At 35.1% G+C, this 13,866-nt stretch overlaps 1 pseudogene; it reads right to left on the bottom strand.

Moving 5' to 3' along the window:
* Window positions 1-10,618: 10,618 nt before the first annotated feature.
* LOC149237026 (magnesium-protoporphyrin IX monomethyl ester [oxidative] cyclase, chloroplastic-like) lies at window positions 10,619-11,937 on the bottom strand (annotated as a pseudogene).
* Window positions 11,938-13,866: the final 1,929 nt, after the last annotated feature.

Genomic DNA, 13,866 nt, shown 5'->3' on the forward strand with positions numbered 1-13,866 from the left:
AAAATAACAAAAATTGTTTCGTAGTAAATTAAATATATATAATAAATGACAATGTAACTATGAAACAATGCTATCTCAAAAAAAACATCCATGTGCAAATGAAATTTGATATGTAAATGATCTTAGAAATTTTGGTTACAAAAAATAACACTCAATTTCTAAGGAGTTTAACAAAATCTTTATACCTAGCTGAAAAAGTAAACAAATTGGACTCTCGTGAACCAATGTACGAAAAAATCATTTGCTAAAATGCATCCAAAGATTGACTCAACTCGTTACAACATATATAAAAACCTAAACATTTAATCACTAGTAAACAAGAAAGCAAATATTCCAAGTTTTAAGAAATCTTACAACATGTAAAAGCATATTTCCTGATTGTTTGATCATTAAATATTTTTTGAGTTTCCACCCTCTTGAAGCAACTTCTTTAACACTTCCTGTATGCAATATTTCATAGGAGAAGCTGTAATTTCTAGTTTGACACGTTGACTAAATATCTCGTTCTAAATTTCCCTGGCTTCTCCTTGCAATTTCGTAGCAAAAGCAAAGTTCTATTTATTAACATTAACAAATGTAATTAGCAATTCCCTATTATATTCTGTACTAAAATCATCTATATCATCAAATTCCATTTCCTTTTATTGTTTTAGCTTATCCAATTCAACTGTTAATGTTTCTCTCCAAATTAATCCAAATTGACATGTGATACATGGACCGTTCAGATTCTACACAATCTGTACGACCTTGACATATGCATTTTCTCTTCGACTTTCTATGTTTTCATATTAAAAAGTAATGTTCTCCATTCTTCTCATTCTTTGAGACCTTGTAGCTTTGAGTTGCTTCATTCGATTATCATTTGGAAGTTCTTGTCATTTTTTCTCTACATTATAAAGTGAATCAAGTCTCCAGTTGAAAGAAAATAAGTCATTGTTCACAAAATACCTATCCCTTTCAAGATCATGCTGAATGCACTTGAAAAATGACCTAGTTCTTTATGCCAAATGCCCCAGATCGAAAGATTATTTCCAAACATGTTTAATGATTTGCAATGATTCGCATATATTGCTAATAATATATTTTTTCACTGCATTAAGGAAATTGATAGATTTAACAAATCTATATGATGTGTCGAGAGTAGAGACCTCCAAAAGTTTTGTATGTATTGCCAATGGAGTCATCAACAAAGGACCCAGATTTAGATCACCTTCTGGGTCCTTTATTCTTTTTTTTAGTCTCAAGTTTTTTGCTTCATGTTGACTAAGAGAGTCTACAAACACATCATCAATAAGTTTATGCAGTTTCATGACCGATGCGGTTGCAACTCCTGACAAATAAACATGCATTTCTATTTGGTATAAATATTCTTGTCGATCAGAAGCTTTACTTTCTCAATCCTCATTCTTTTACTGCTACTATCACACTTTTATTTTGCAATGTGACAGAACTGTCATAAAAAATAATAGATTCATCTGAAATTTGTGCCATTATTTTCTTATTTTTTGCGAAACAAACACTAATACAATCAGGTAGCATAACACGGTTAACTTCTACGTTTATAGCTTCTTCAACACTTCCTATTTTCATAGGAATTCTGGATGTTGTAACTCTTGGAGACAGTTCTTGGTTGTGGGGGAACAAGTGCCCGAGACATCTTAAGATTGAATAGAAATAGTTAAAATCAGTAGTTGGAGGGACAAGCCATGAGGGCTTGCAACCAAAAGTTCTAAGTCTAAAACCCTAGCTTTCAAAACAGAATGGCCAAATAAATTGTAAGGGTTGTAGTGTCTTTGCATCAAAGGAGTGGTTTGAAGAAAAATAGTGAATATATTTAAAATTAGGCACTTAAGAATCTGAATTTAAACTACTGCAGAAAGAATAATGCAAGAATGAGAAAATGTGAATGGAGTTGTTGGATGTGGAGCACTTCATTAAGGGTTTCAAGATTAATAATCATGAGTACAATTAAGTAAATTCATGAAAAAATAAACTAAAGCACCAACTACATCTTACATTATCTAAGAGAAGAAAAAAAACATAAATGAATGTTAAATAACAAGAGAAAAACAATCATTGTAACTACACCCAAAGCTAGAATCAAAATTGTTGTATTTTCTTTGATTTTAGAGAGAATTTTTGCTTACAATGTCCCCCATGGTTGTTGGAATCCCCGCCCTTACAAAATATTTTCCTGAGACTTATTGCCCTCCCCCTTTGATTAACCGTCGAATCAGTTTTAGAAACTGATTTCCAAAACATTTACGGAACTATTAACTTCTAAAAGGATTCGAAATGATTAAAAATTTCAGTAAAATGTTATGATAATATATATAATATTATGTAAGCTCCCTTAAACATTTATTTTATTCATTTAATTTGACTTCAACTGGACATGATGATTCATATACAATAAATTATAAACATGTGGGTCCCAATCTATGTCACATAGGTACCAGCAAAACATTGTATGGTTTTATAAAAACCAAAACCGCTTACGAGACAACCTTTAGTAGTTTCTGAAATGGAGAAGAGGTGGTGTCAGATTGCATAATAGTCATTGATTTTTTGATGAACAGTTTAAGGAAAATTGCTCCTCGGCATAACTCCACCATTTATCTTTCGATCATGTAGTGCTAGTGGGATTGTTCTATTTTGGACAAGGTAAACTGTGGACCATTGATTTACTTGAGCAATTTAGTTTTCTTCTCCAACTTCACTGGACTCTGCATGCCGCTTTTCCATTTATTGAAGAGTTAGAAATGCTTCTAAGCTCCTTGCTCCAAATATGCTTAAAATATAAAAGAGGGTATCTGATGGTTGTGATACATAATTTCGCATATAGTTCCACAAGCTGCTCGAACACCATCTCCAATATCACACGAACCAAGTGTACCTTATGGCTTGACTGAAAAATTCAAAAATACCTCCTTGTTTATAACATCAATGTCAATAATTTAAAAGATCTTAGGCTCTCACCCATGACTTCCTCTAATTGGAAAAAGGACTTTTGGAAAACATTACAAAATTCTTATGGATCATCTCTAATGACTGTATCTCTTTGAGTCTCTTCTAGGGAGGAAATTTTCAAAATACAAATCGAATTCCAACATAATTGAGTAATTTGCAGGGCGTTTTTACAAACTATGGTGTTTGAAGGAACCCACAAAATCTCTGAAAAAACTATAGATTTTTGGAAATTGTTTGAGATAAATTCAAATTGAGTCTTTCTGAATAAACCCATATCGCATATTTTTAAAAATTTTCTTTGTTTGTCCGCAATAGGCAACCGAAATTCATTTCTTAAGAGCACCTACAAAAATCAATTTTCTTAGTGATTGATTTCTTCAATTCGCTACATTTTGTATGCTTCTGCCTCAGTAACAATGAAATCAAAGACATTAATTTCTTACCAACTTCTCAAATTGGATCGAACATTATAGTTTTGGGTCTTATCTACCACCCTTCCAAATACCTAAGTAGAGGGTACAAATTGAATGGTCAGAACAAAAAAATACAAGGAGAATGTGTTTTAGTGGTTCGTTCGCAAATTTTCTGAGATAGCCTTTGCTTTTATTTAGCACCAAAATTAGAGACGGATGGTCACTGTGACATTAAAAGCCTTCGAAACTACAAAACAGATGACAATTTCACATCATTCTTTTAAGTATTTGTGTTGTTGTAAAGGGCAATGATCCAGTATATATACCTTAATAAGTATTGATGTTTCCATAACAGTTTGATTGAATGGATCAAAAAATATCTGTAACACAACTCTTTCGATTGAAAACTTGATTTCATCGCCATATATATATATATATGCATATTTTCCTCAAAATGTTGATATTCCACATTGGTTGGCAAAAGTATTGCATTGGTTTTTATCTACACCAATGCTTGGAGGATTGTCTGACACGTTAATTACATATTATCGTTGTTGGCTCCTCCCTTGACTTTGTGCATTGTGTATGGGCTCGCGCTGATTTTGCTGGAACAAAGTGGTGATAATGGTGATATAGCCTTTTGATATAAATAATGCGTTTCTATACGCATAGTAGTTAGTCTTTTGGAATGTAATTTTGCTGTTAAAAAGCCCATTATGCTGTGACACTAGTTTCATTATTGTGACCGCGTTCTGAATATATGATAAGACTCTGTTTCTGAGAATAATTATTGATTGATAGCTGTTGCCAGAGGTTGTGTAGAGGGCCCCTGCACACACCGAGGTTTTGTTTCTTATTGCTGTACAGTTTCATGCTATGTTTCTTTATGTTTATTATGCCATAGTTATTCACTTATGTATATTGCATTTCCTATGGTACTAACGTTTCATTTTTGTTCATAATTTTACATGCTTTACATTTCTGTTAACGCTGATCAGTGTGTATGTTCCAGATTACAGTAGGTAGCCCGGGCATTTGCATATAGTTTTCACAATGACTAATGACATGGAATCAGTCTTTCTGCTGACTTACTTTTCTTAGCTTTTAATTTCAGTTCTGTTTTGTTTATTTCAGTTTTGTTCATTGGCTTTATTAGTTAGCTTAGATATTAAATTGCTCATATCATTGTCAGTTACCTCTGAAAGCCATAGCGAGACTAATGGCGAGGGATTGAAGTATGAGTGTGTAATTTGATATTAGTTTTACTTTTCTGCAAATTAGATATAAGATTGCTCAAGTTGTTGATGATTACCTCCGAAAGCCATAGCGAGACTAACTGGCGAGGGGTCAGACTATGAATTGATGTGATTTGATTTTAAGTTTACTTTTTTGCAAATTAGATATCAGATTTCTCAAGTTGTTGATGATTACCTCCAAAAGCCATAGCGAGACTAACTGGCGAGGGGTCAGACTATGAATTGATGTGATTTGATTTTAAGTTTACTTTTCTACAAATTAGATATCAGATTGCTCAAGTTGTTGATGATTACCTCCGAAAGCCATAGCGAGACTAACTGGCGAGGGGTCAGAATATGAATTGATGTAATCTGATTTTAGCTTTACTTTACTTGCAATTTTTGGATTTCTTTGAGTACAGTAGCTTAATTCATTTCTTTTGTATTTAGGCAGCAGCAGGGATAATGGTTTCATAGTCAATAGTTCACTGTTTGTTTTATTAGAATAGTGGCACATTTTCATTTTCTTTTAGGAATTAATTTCATCCTTAGCATGTTCTAAGACCTTCTGAAGTTTGAAGTTTTGGAAACCATTATAAAGGACATAATTGCCTTGAAAATTTATATCCATACTTGTCTTTTAGAATTTCCATTTCACATTAGGAGATAAACGAAGATAAAAACCCCCAAAACAAAATAAAAAGAAAAAAAAAAAACAACAAAAAGTAAGAAATATGTTATCTTGCACATATAGTGCGCCACACTTCAACATTTTACGACTCCCGGATTGAAAATTAATATAGCAATTTAGGATACTCTAAATTGACTAAACAGCTATCACCAAATTCACATGAAAGAAGTAGACATTCCAAAGACTACTTTTTGAACTCATGAAGGCCATTATGAATTCCTGGTCATGCGATTTGGTCTCTATAATGCCCCATCCACTTTTTCAGAGCCTCATGAATCACCTGCTCAAACCATATCTTAGAAAATTTGTCCTTGTTTTCTTTGATGACATCTTCATCTACAGCCTCACCTGGGAAAAACATCTTCAGCGTGTAGATCTGCTCTTACAACTGCTCCGGAAGCATAAATTATTTGTAAAATTGTCCAAGTGCTCTTTTGGCATGGAAGAAGTTGATTATTTGGGCCACATTGTGGGGCGTGAAGGTGTCAGGGTGGATCCCCAAGGCAGTGCAGGATTGGCCTCAACCAAAGACCTTGAAGAGCTTGAGAGGATTTTTGGATCTCATTGGCTACAATCGCAAATTTGTCCGCAATTATGGTTGCATTGCCAGACCCCTCACTCACCTTCTCAAGAAAAATTCATTCCTCTGGAATGTTGAAGTGCAACAGGCATTTCTAGCTCTCAAACATGCCATGTGTTCCACTCTCGTATTGGCACTACTTGACTTCACCAAACCTTTTGTGATTGAATGTGATGCTTCAAGTACGGGTATTGGGGCTGTCTTAATGCAGGAAGGTTGACCCTTGGCCTTCACTATCAAACAACTAAGTGGGAAAAATTTGGGACAATCTACCTATGAGAAGGAGATGATGGCCATCTTACATGCAGTGGATATCTAGTGACCATACTTATTGGGGCGGCATTTCCAAATCCGCACAGACCATCAAAGCCTTAAATATTTTTTGGAGCAACACCTATCCTCGCCACAACAAAATAAATGGCTAGCCAAAATGGTGGGATATGATTATGAGATAATTTACAAGAAAGGGTGAGAAAATGTCGTAGCGGATGCTTTATCACTCCAATTTGAGGAGGAAAGCACCCTGCTAGCAATCTCTCTTCCCATTCCAGAGTGGATTGAAGAGGCTTGCAAGGAATGGTTTTCACATCCTTTTCTCTCCTAATTCATTAATAAATTGCAAGGGGATCCAAATTCCACAGCGGGCTACTCTTGGCAAGATGAGATTCTTCGCTACAAGGACAAAGTATTGATATCACCAACATCCACCCTCAAAATTTGCATTTTGGCAGAGTTGCACTCATCTCCCACTGTAGGCCATTTAGGATTTCAGAACACTTATTCTCACACTCGACGTTCATTCTTTTGAACAGGCATGAAAAAGGACATTCTTACTTTTGTAGCTGAGTGTGATGTGTGTCAGTGCCACAAAGGAGAAACAGTCAAATCCCCAGGCACATTACAGCCATTGCCCATCCTTTCCTCAATCTGGATGAAGGTTTCTATGGATTTCATTACGGATCTTCCGAAGTTAGGGAACAAGTCAATCATCATGGTGGTTATGGACATACTTTGTAAGTATGCTCATTTTTGCACCCTACCCCACCCTTTTACACCAGCTTTGGTGGCTCAATCTTTCATGGACTAGATCTTCAAATTGCATGGCATGCCCACTTCCATTGTGTCTTATCATGACCCGATCTTCACCAGTAACTTTTGGCAGGAACTCTTTAGGCTACAAGGTACCCAACTACAACTCAGTACTTCCTATCATCCCCAAACTGATGGTCAAATTGAAGTAGTCAACAAATTTCTAGAGACCTACCTTAGGTGTTTCACTTCAGAAAATAAACATCTATGGGTAAAGTGGTTACCTCTAGCCGAATGGTGGTATAATACTAACTATCATGCCACCACCAAAATGACTCTATATGAAGCAGTTTATGGTCAACTCCCTCCTTCACCTACTTCTTATATCCAAGGATGCTCGAAGGTACAAGTAGTGGATCAACTCCTACAGAACTGTGCAACCATGCTGGCTCACCTCAAAGAGAATCTCCATCAAGCTCAAAATCGGATGAAGCAACAGGCAGATCAACATCATTCAGAGTGCAAATTTCAAGAAGGGGATCAGGTATTCTTGAGGGTGCAACCATATAAGCAAACATCACTCAAAGAGAAGGGTTGTCAGAAATTATCTCCAAAATTCTACGGACCGTATCAAATACGTCAGTGCATCGGAGAAGTAGCCTACAAGCTAGCCTTGCCACCCACTGCAAAAATCTATCCCATCTTCCAATTCTCATGCCTCAAGAAGGTGGTTGGGAACCATTGCAGAGTTCAAACCAGTCTACCAGAATTGGATGAAGAAGGTTCAATCTGGCTCCAACCTGAATAGGTTCTTGACACGCAAGAATGAAACTTGTGTGGCCGCACGATCAAGGAAGTCCTCGTCAAGTGGAAAGACACCTCTCCAGAAGATGCGACCTGGGAACCAACCACTGTTCTTTAGCAGTTTCCACAGCTTCAGCCTTGAGGAAAAGGCTATCTTTATGGGGGAGGGCATGTTAGGGTCTGACCCTAACCCCCTTATTTATGTAATAGGGTCGAGTCATATTTATAGTTAGTTAAAGAGTCAATAAATCCCATATTAATAATTTTAAGTGGTTGACCCGCATTTAAAGAAGGGACCACAATTAGTTGCAAATGGGCCATGGTATTAGACAGATGGTATTAATAAGAACCATAGTACTGACCCATGGTATTGCATGTATGAATCCTATATAAAGGATAGAGACTCCCGTTGAGGAGCATGGTTTCTTATTTTGTAATTGAGCCTAGCTCTATTGGAGGTTGCCCCCTCAAAGAGGCAAGTGAACATTGCTTTCTTTTCTGAATAATAAAATACATGTTATTTCTTATTATTTTGTGTTCTGGGTATATTTCTTCGCATATTTGGTATTCTGGTATCTTCTCACAGGTTAAGAGCATAACACTTTGGTCCATCTTATATGTTTTTGTCTTGTTCTTAGTTTAAATTATTGTCTTTCTTTTATTGCAATAGATGTTAAGCTATAAAAACCTTGATTGCAGGCTTCCCTATCACCTCTCTTGTGGGAGAATGGTTGGAAGGATTTACAATCTCAGTCTAAAACATTTATTTTATGATTTCTTGGAAGAAAATAGATGTTATTTGTCCTTCTTCATATTTAATTTCTACAACTTATGAGTTAGTTCAGTGATTAGAATAGTGTTGTGGCATAGGATAGATGTTATTCAAATTCAACTCATCTTTTCCATCATAGTTCCTATCATTGTGTTAATGATCAATTGACACATGCATATGGTTAGTTAAAGTTGTGTTGATCTGTAGGGGAGGACACCTCTTTAATCTCCAGTTGGAATTCTCCATCTTCTCCTTCCACCCTTCAATTCAGCACCCAAAACTTTGTTTCCACAGTCGCTTTGTTTAGACAATTTAGGATATCGTGGGCATTCATCTTGGTGCAAGACATACCTCTGAGAGGTCCTGGGCTTGGCTAGGAGTCTCCCCCAAACTTCATTCACTCCCTCCTACCTTCATCCACCTCTTCATGTCTTCAATACACCATCTCCACCTTAAAAGGGCTCTTGGAACCCCTCTTGTAGCAATACAGATCCTCTTGTAGCAATACAAGTCCTTCTATAGCAGCATTTGTAGTCGGCCTGTAGCACCATTTTCTTCCACCTGTTTTGCTCCCCATTGCAACCTTAGCTCATTAAAGATGAATAATGACCCAAAATTGTGATTCCATGATTAAGAGAAGCTCCTATACCACTCCAACCACCTCTTTTCCTCATGGAAAAACAGAGTAGAATTAGTGTTTTTGGTTCACAACCATGATACAAGTTAGATTTATAATTTTCAGAAAATGTGAAGTAGATCAATGATACATGAAAATAGGTTACTGATTTGATTAATTATGCAAGATAGAGTAACTTTACTTATGGAGGTATATTATCCCTTTCTCTTTCATGTAATGTTAATTAACATCTACAAGTTGAACAAATGGAATTTTCATTTTCATAGTTAAGAATCAGTTTTCAATTGTGCTTTCACTATAGTTGAGTTGGAGGAATGGTCTCTGAACACCTTGATCTGATGTCATGACTGAGGGTGGCATGAGTAGAACCTAACCTACTGTGCATATATCATTTTCACCTCTAAGTTTGTATGAACCCCCGGGTTGATAATTTGAGTCGAGGATCCCCTGGGAGTTGTAACAGTGTTGGTGAAATACTAGGGCTCACCCCTTTTTGGCACCATTGTCAGGGAGGTATCTAAGTAAGCGTTGTTTCTGGTTGAGAATTGTTTTATGTTTTGCATCAGTCTTATTTCTTTGAAAAAGTGAAAAATTCAAAAAAAATTGTTCTTTCATGCCTCGTAGGAGTAGGGATAACCAAGAAACATTCTTACCAAGAACTCCCACACCCTCAAGCAGTCAAACTTCATCAGGGAAAATTTTAAGAACCTCCCTAAATTTATATGTATAATAAATGGGCGAATCCCCATGATACATTGGAAAAATGGAAGGCAATTTTATCAATAATATAATATGTATATATAATTTTTTTGGCGAATATCTTGCCAGATCATATTATCTTGTAAAATCATGGTGAATCTTTCATCGAACTATAAAATATTGTAATATATTAGCGAAACTTTCACTAAATAAGAAATCTTTGTAAAGTCTTAGTGATTCTTTTACTAAGTTATAAAACATTGTGAAGTCTTGGCGAATTTTTTGATAAAATATAAAACCATTTATGATAATAGGAAAAGATATTCATTAAATTGTATATACTAACTTACACGTTTGGAAAAAAGAAACATAATTTGTTCTTCCTATAAACAATGTTGCAAGCTTCAGTGGGTGTGTTTGTCAAGGTTCTTACTATACACTCTTGCATATCCCTCTATCAGTTTTGATAATATTCCACCACAAAGTTCTTGTATGTGTTGATATTAACCACCACTTATGTCAAGGTAGGAGATATTAATATTTTCTCTACCACTTCTCTCAAGCTATGAGAGATTAATGTTTGCACAAATCATGGCATAAAAATTCCTATTAAGTCTAAATTTTTTCTTTTACTAACAAGACATATGGACTTTCTATTGTTGAGAACTTTAGATTATAGAACTACAACATTACATATATCATGTTCATATGTAAAGACAATCTTTATATACAAACAAAGGCATAGAGTCACAAAGCTCCATTCTCGATGATATAGTGCAACCCTGCAACTATGCATGTATGAAATGCATCTTGTACACAGCATGTGCCCCAAAATCAGTGTAACCCAAAGAACCAGAATCCGCAGGTGGCATCAAATAAGTTGTTATTAATTCTGACACCAAAGCAGCTATAATAGGAATTCTTTGGAGATTATTCACAAAGCCAGGAGCTTGGATTTCTGCAATTGTTATTATTTGTTGGTTGATGTCTACCACCCTGTCAAGTTTCTTTTTGAATTCTGGATTCTCAACATCCAAGACAACAAGAAAAACCCTTGTTGTAGTGCGGTTTGTCTGCATCAATTATAAAGATACATTTAAATTAAAATCCATCCCACACAAAACATCACTACAACTCAATGTTAGACACGCAAAATGGATTTTAAGTATTGTGATCTATATGAAACTTCTAACCCACCTTAGTGATAACATGCATATCGAACTCCTTTGTGTTCAATCCAATGGCTTCATAAAATGTTGTCCTTTGTCAATCATTTAGGTACATTGTCACATATACCTGCAAAAGGAAAGCAAGTGTACCCAGAAGAAATCATTCACATAGAATAAGAAACGAAAAAGCATCCAATAAATATTGAATGAAAATAGCAGACATCATATTTCCTAGATATTTAGGATATATTAGATGTAATTCAAGATTAACTCACCAAGAGACAAAAAAACCTTGACCAAATCTTGGCCTTCCTTTCATTCAGAAATTGTGGTTGTGCTTTCAATAAAGTTGAGAAAAAGTCATTGTGCCTATTCTCATCCTGGCACCAGTTCTCAAAGTACTTGAATATAGGATACACTTGATACTCGGGTTTTTCTCTTAGGTGCCTATAGATGGTAATATATCTCCAATAATTGATCTTCTCAAATAAGTAAGTGGCATAGAATATGAACTTAGGCTCAAAGAAAATATATTTTCATGCATTCGCTAGGAAACTGAGGTCCAATGCAAGATTGAAATCTTATAAACACTTGTTCAGAGACCTGTAACCCAATGTGTCAAAGATTGAGTTGAGAAATTCAATAGATACATTAAACCACAAAATGAAATTATAGTGGAAAAAAATATATTCTAGATAAATATTTTATCCAATGTAAGTTTCAAATGGAAATATATCCAATCTAGTAAACTGCAATGCCAACAGACGTAGGGAGCTGTGAAAGGGGAGCCATTTTTACATCAAACAACTATGAATTTGATCTAATAAACCATGTCTACAAAGTAAGATAACATACACTTCATGGTGAGCTTCATCTCTGGACATGAGGGAAAATATATTAGCCACAACTTGGTTGGTTTTTTGCAAATGAACATTCAAGTTAGGTCAGTTTCCTGCATACCCATTCACCAAGTCATCTCATAACAGGACACAAATGGATATTCATCAAATCCAATTTTTTAACTCAATTGTTTCTTGTAATTCCATATCCATATCGCACAAAGGCATCAAAATATCAAGCCAAGTATGTAATAGAAGCCATCAAACCATGCTGACTTGAGAGGAAAAGTGATTGTATTAACCCTTACATTATATCCTATTTTTCAAGATGTATACATATCTGAATTTAATAAAGTTTACTAAACTAACAGTCACTCAACATATCATTGGCAAGAGGATAGACTTTGCCCTTGGATGTAAGGTGTACAGGAGAGAAGTCACTGTCAAATTGTTGAAAGCAGCGACTTGTGCTTTTGGCTGCAGCTTGACACAACCAATTTGGTAAGTTTGCAGGTTGTGGGTAGGTGTTTGTAATCCTTTAAAGGAAACATTACAAGGTTCCCATAAACAACAACTAGTGGAGGGGAATTCATAGGTGTAGCCTGATGCTACTGTGATGGGGTCCATTTAAGGGTGTAAATGGTGGAGAATTGTTGACTTCCTTAGAGAGGCTCAAAATATGTGTTAAGAAACTCAGGCTTCTCCTTCATTCAAAGCATCTAGAGAGAAAGCCCTGGAAGACTATCTTGCTAATTGAGAAATGTTTTATTTGCAAGTTTGTTTGCTAAATCATGAAGCCTTTTTCTTCTAACTAGAGAAATAATAAATGGGTTTGTTAAACAATTATTTCACTTAATACCTCATTTTAAGATATTTTTTGCCATTAAAATTTGTATTTGTTTCAAATATGATAAAATTTATTGAGGAAGACCTTGGCTTTAGGGAAGTACATGATCATTTTTCAACTTTGGTTCCCTAATATTTTTCTAGCATCTTTTATCCCTCTTCCATCCCACTATGATCAAGGCTTCCAAACCTGCTTGTGTGCCTTTGGCTAGAAAATGTTTTAGAAGCAATAGAGAAGTCCATCAGGAATATAGATTGAGTTGGATCTTCGTAAAGGTTAGACATGGGTTAATTTTCTAAATTTTCAAGGTAACCACTGAAACAAGTCTCACCAAGTCTCCTTCTTAATTGAAAGTTACTCAAATCAGCAAAAAAACAAGGGGAGAACATGGTTAATCTCGTCAAAAGTTCAAACTCTATTTGAGTGGAAGGATTCCTAAAGAGATCTCTCAATTGTTTTGGTTGGGTGTTTTTGATGTTTCGTCCAATAAGTTATGTGGGCAAATCCCAAGAGAAACACAATTAAGTACATTCAACCAAACTTCATTTGAAAGAAACATATGTTTATGTGGACCTCCTTTGCCACCATGCCATGTGGAAGGTGTTGGTGGTCTTAAGAATAAAGATAAAGTGGGATGGTTGAAACATGTGGATGAAAAGATGTCATTAATAACACTCACAATAGGGTTGGGAATTGGATTTGGTGGCATTGTGATTATAATCATCATATGGAATAGAGCTAGAGATTAGGTAATTCCCACTATGAAACCACAACCATTTTATGGAGTGTATAGGTTTCCCAAATAACCAATATGTAACAAATAGGGAAAATTTTAATAATGGAAATTCATCTTAAAGTTTAGAATCTTTGGCGAATCTCACTAGTCCATGATATACAATTTGTAAAATGTTTGGTGATATTTATGTTAAAATATTCAAATTTCTAATAATTTAATATAGCCTCTATATAAAATATTGGCAAATTTTAAGGTAAAATAATTTTATACTATAAAATTTGGGCAATTTTTTTTTAGAAAAAATGGAAAATAACAAATCCTTTTTTTGAAAACAACATGGAAAATTAGCCCACCTACGAATATTAGCCCCTAAAATTTTCCATGACCTTCATTCTTCTTCAGTGACTATGAACTTCCCTCTTTGACTATAGGGGAGTTAGAAGAC

This window comes from Pinus tabuliformis, chromosome 8, assembly GCF_031772625.1.
Source record: "Pinus tabuliformis cultivar Carrire ecotype Pingquan chromosome 8, CPIR1, whole genome shotgun sequence".
NCBI lineage: Eukaryota > Viridiplantae > Streptophyta > Pinopsida > Pinales > Pinaceae > Pinus > Pinus tabuliformis.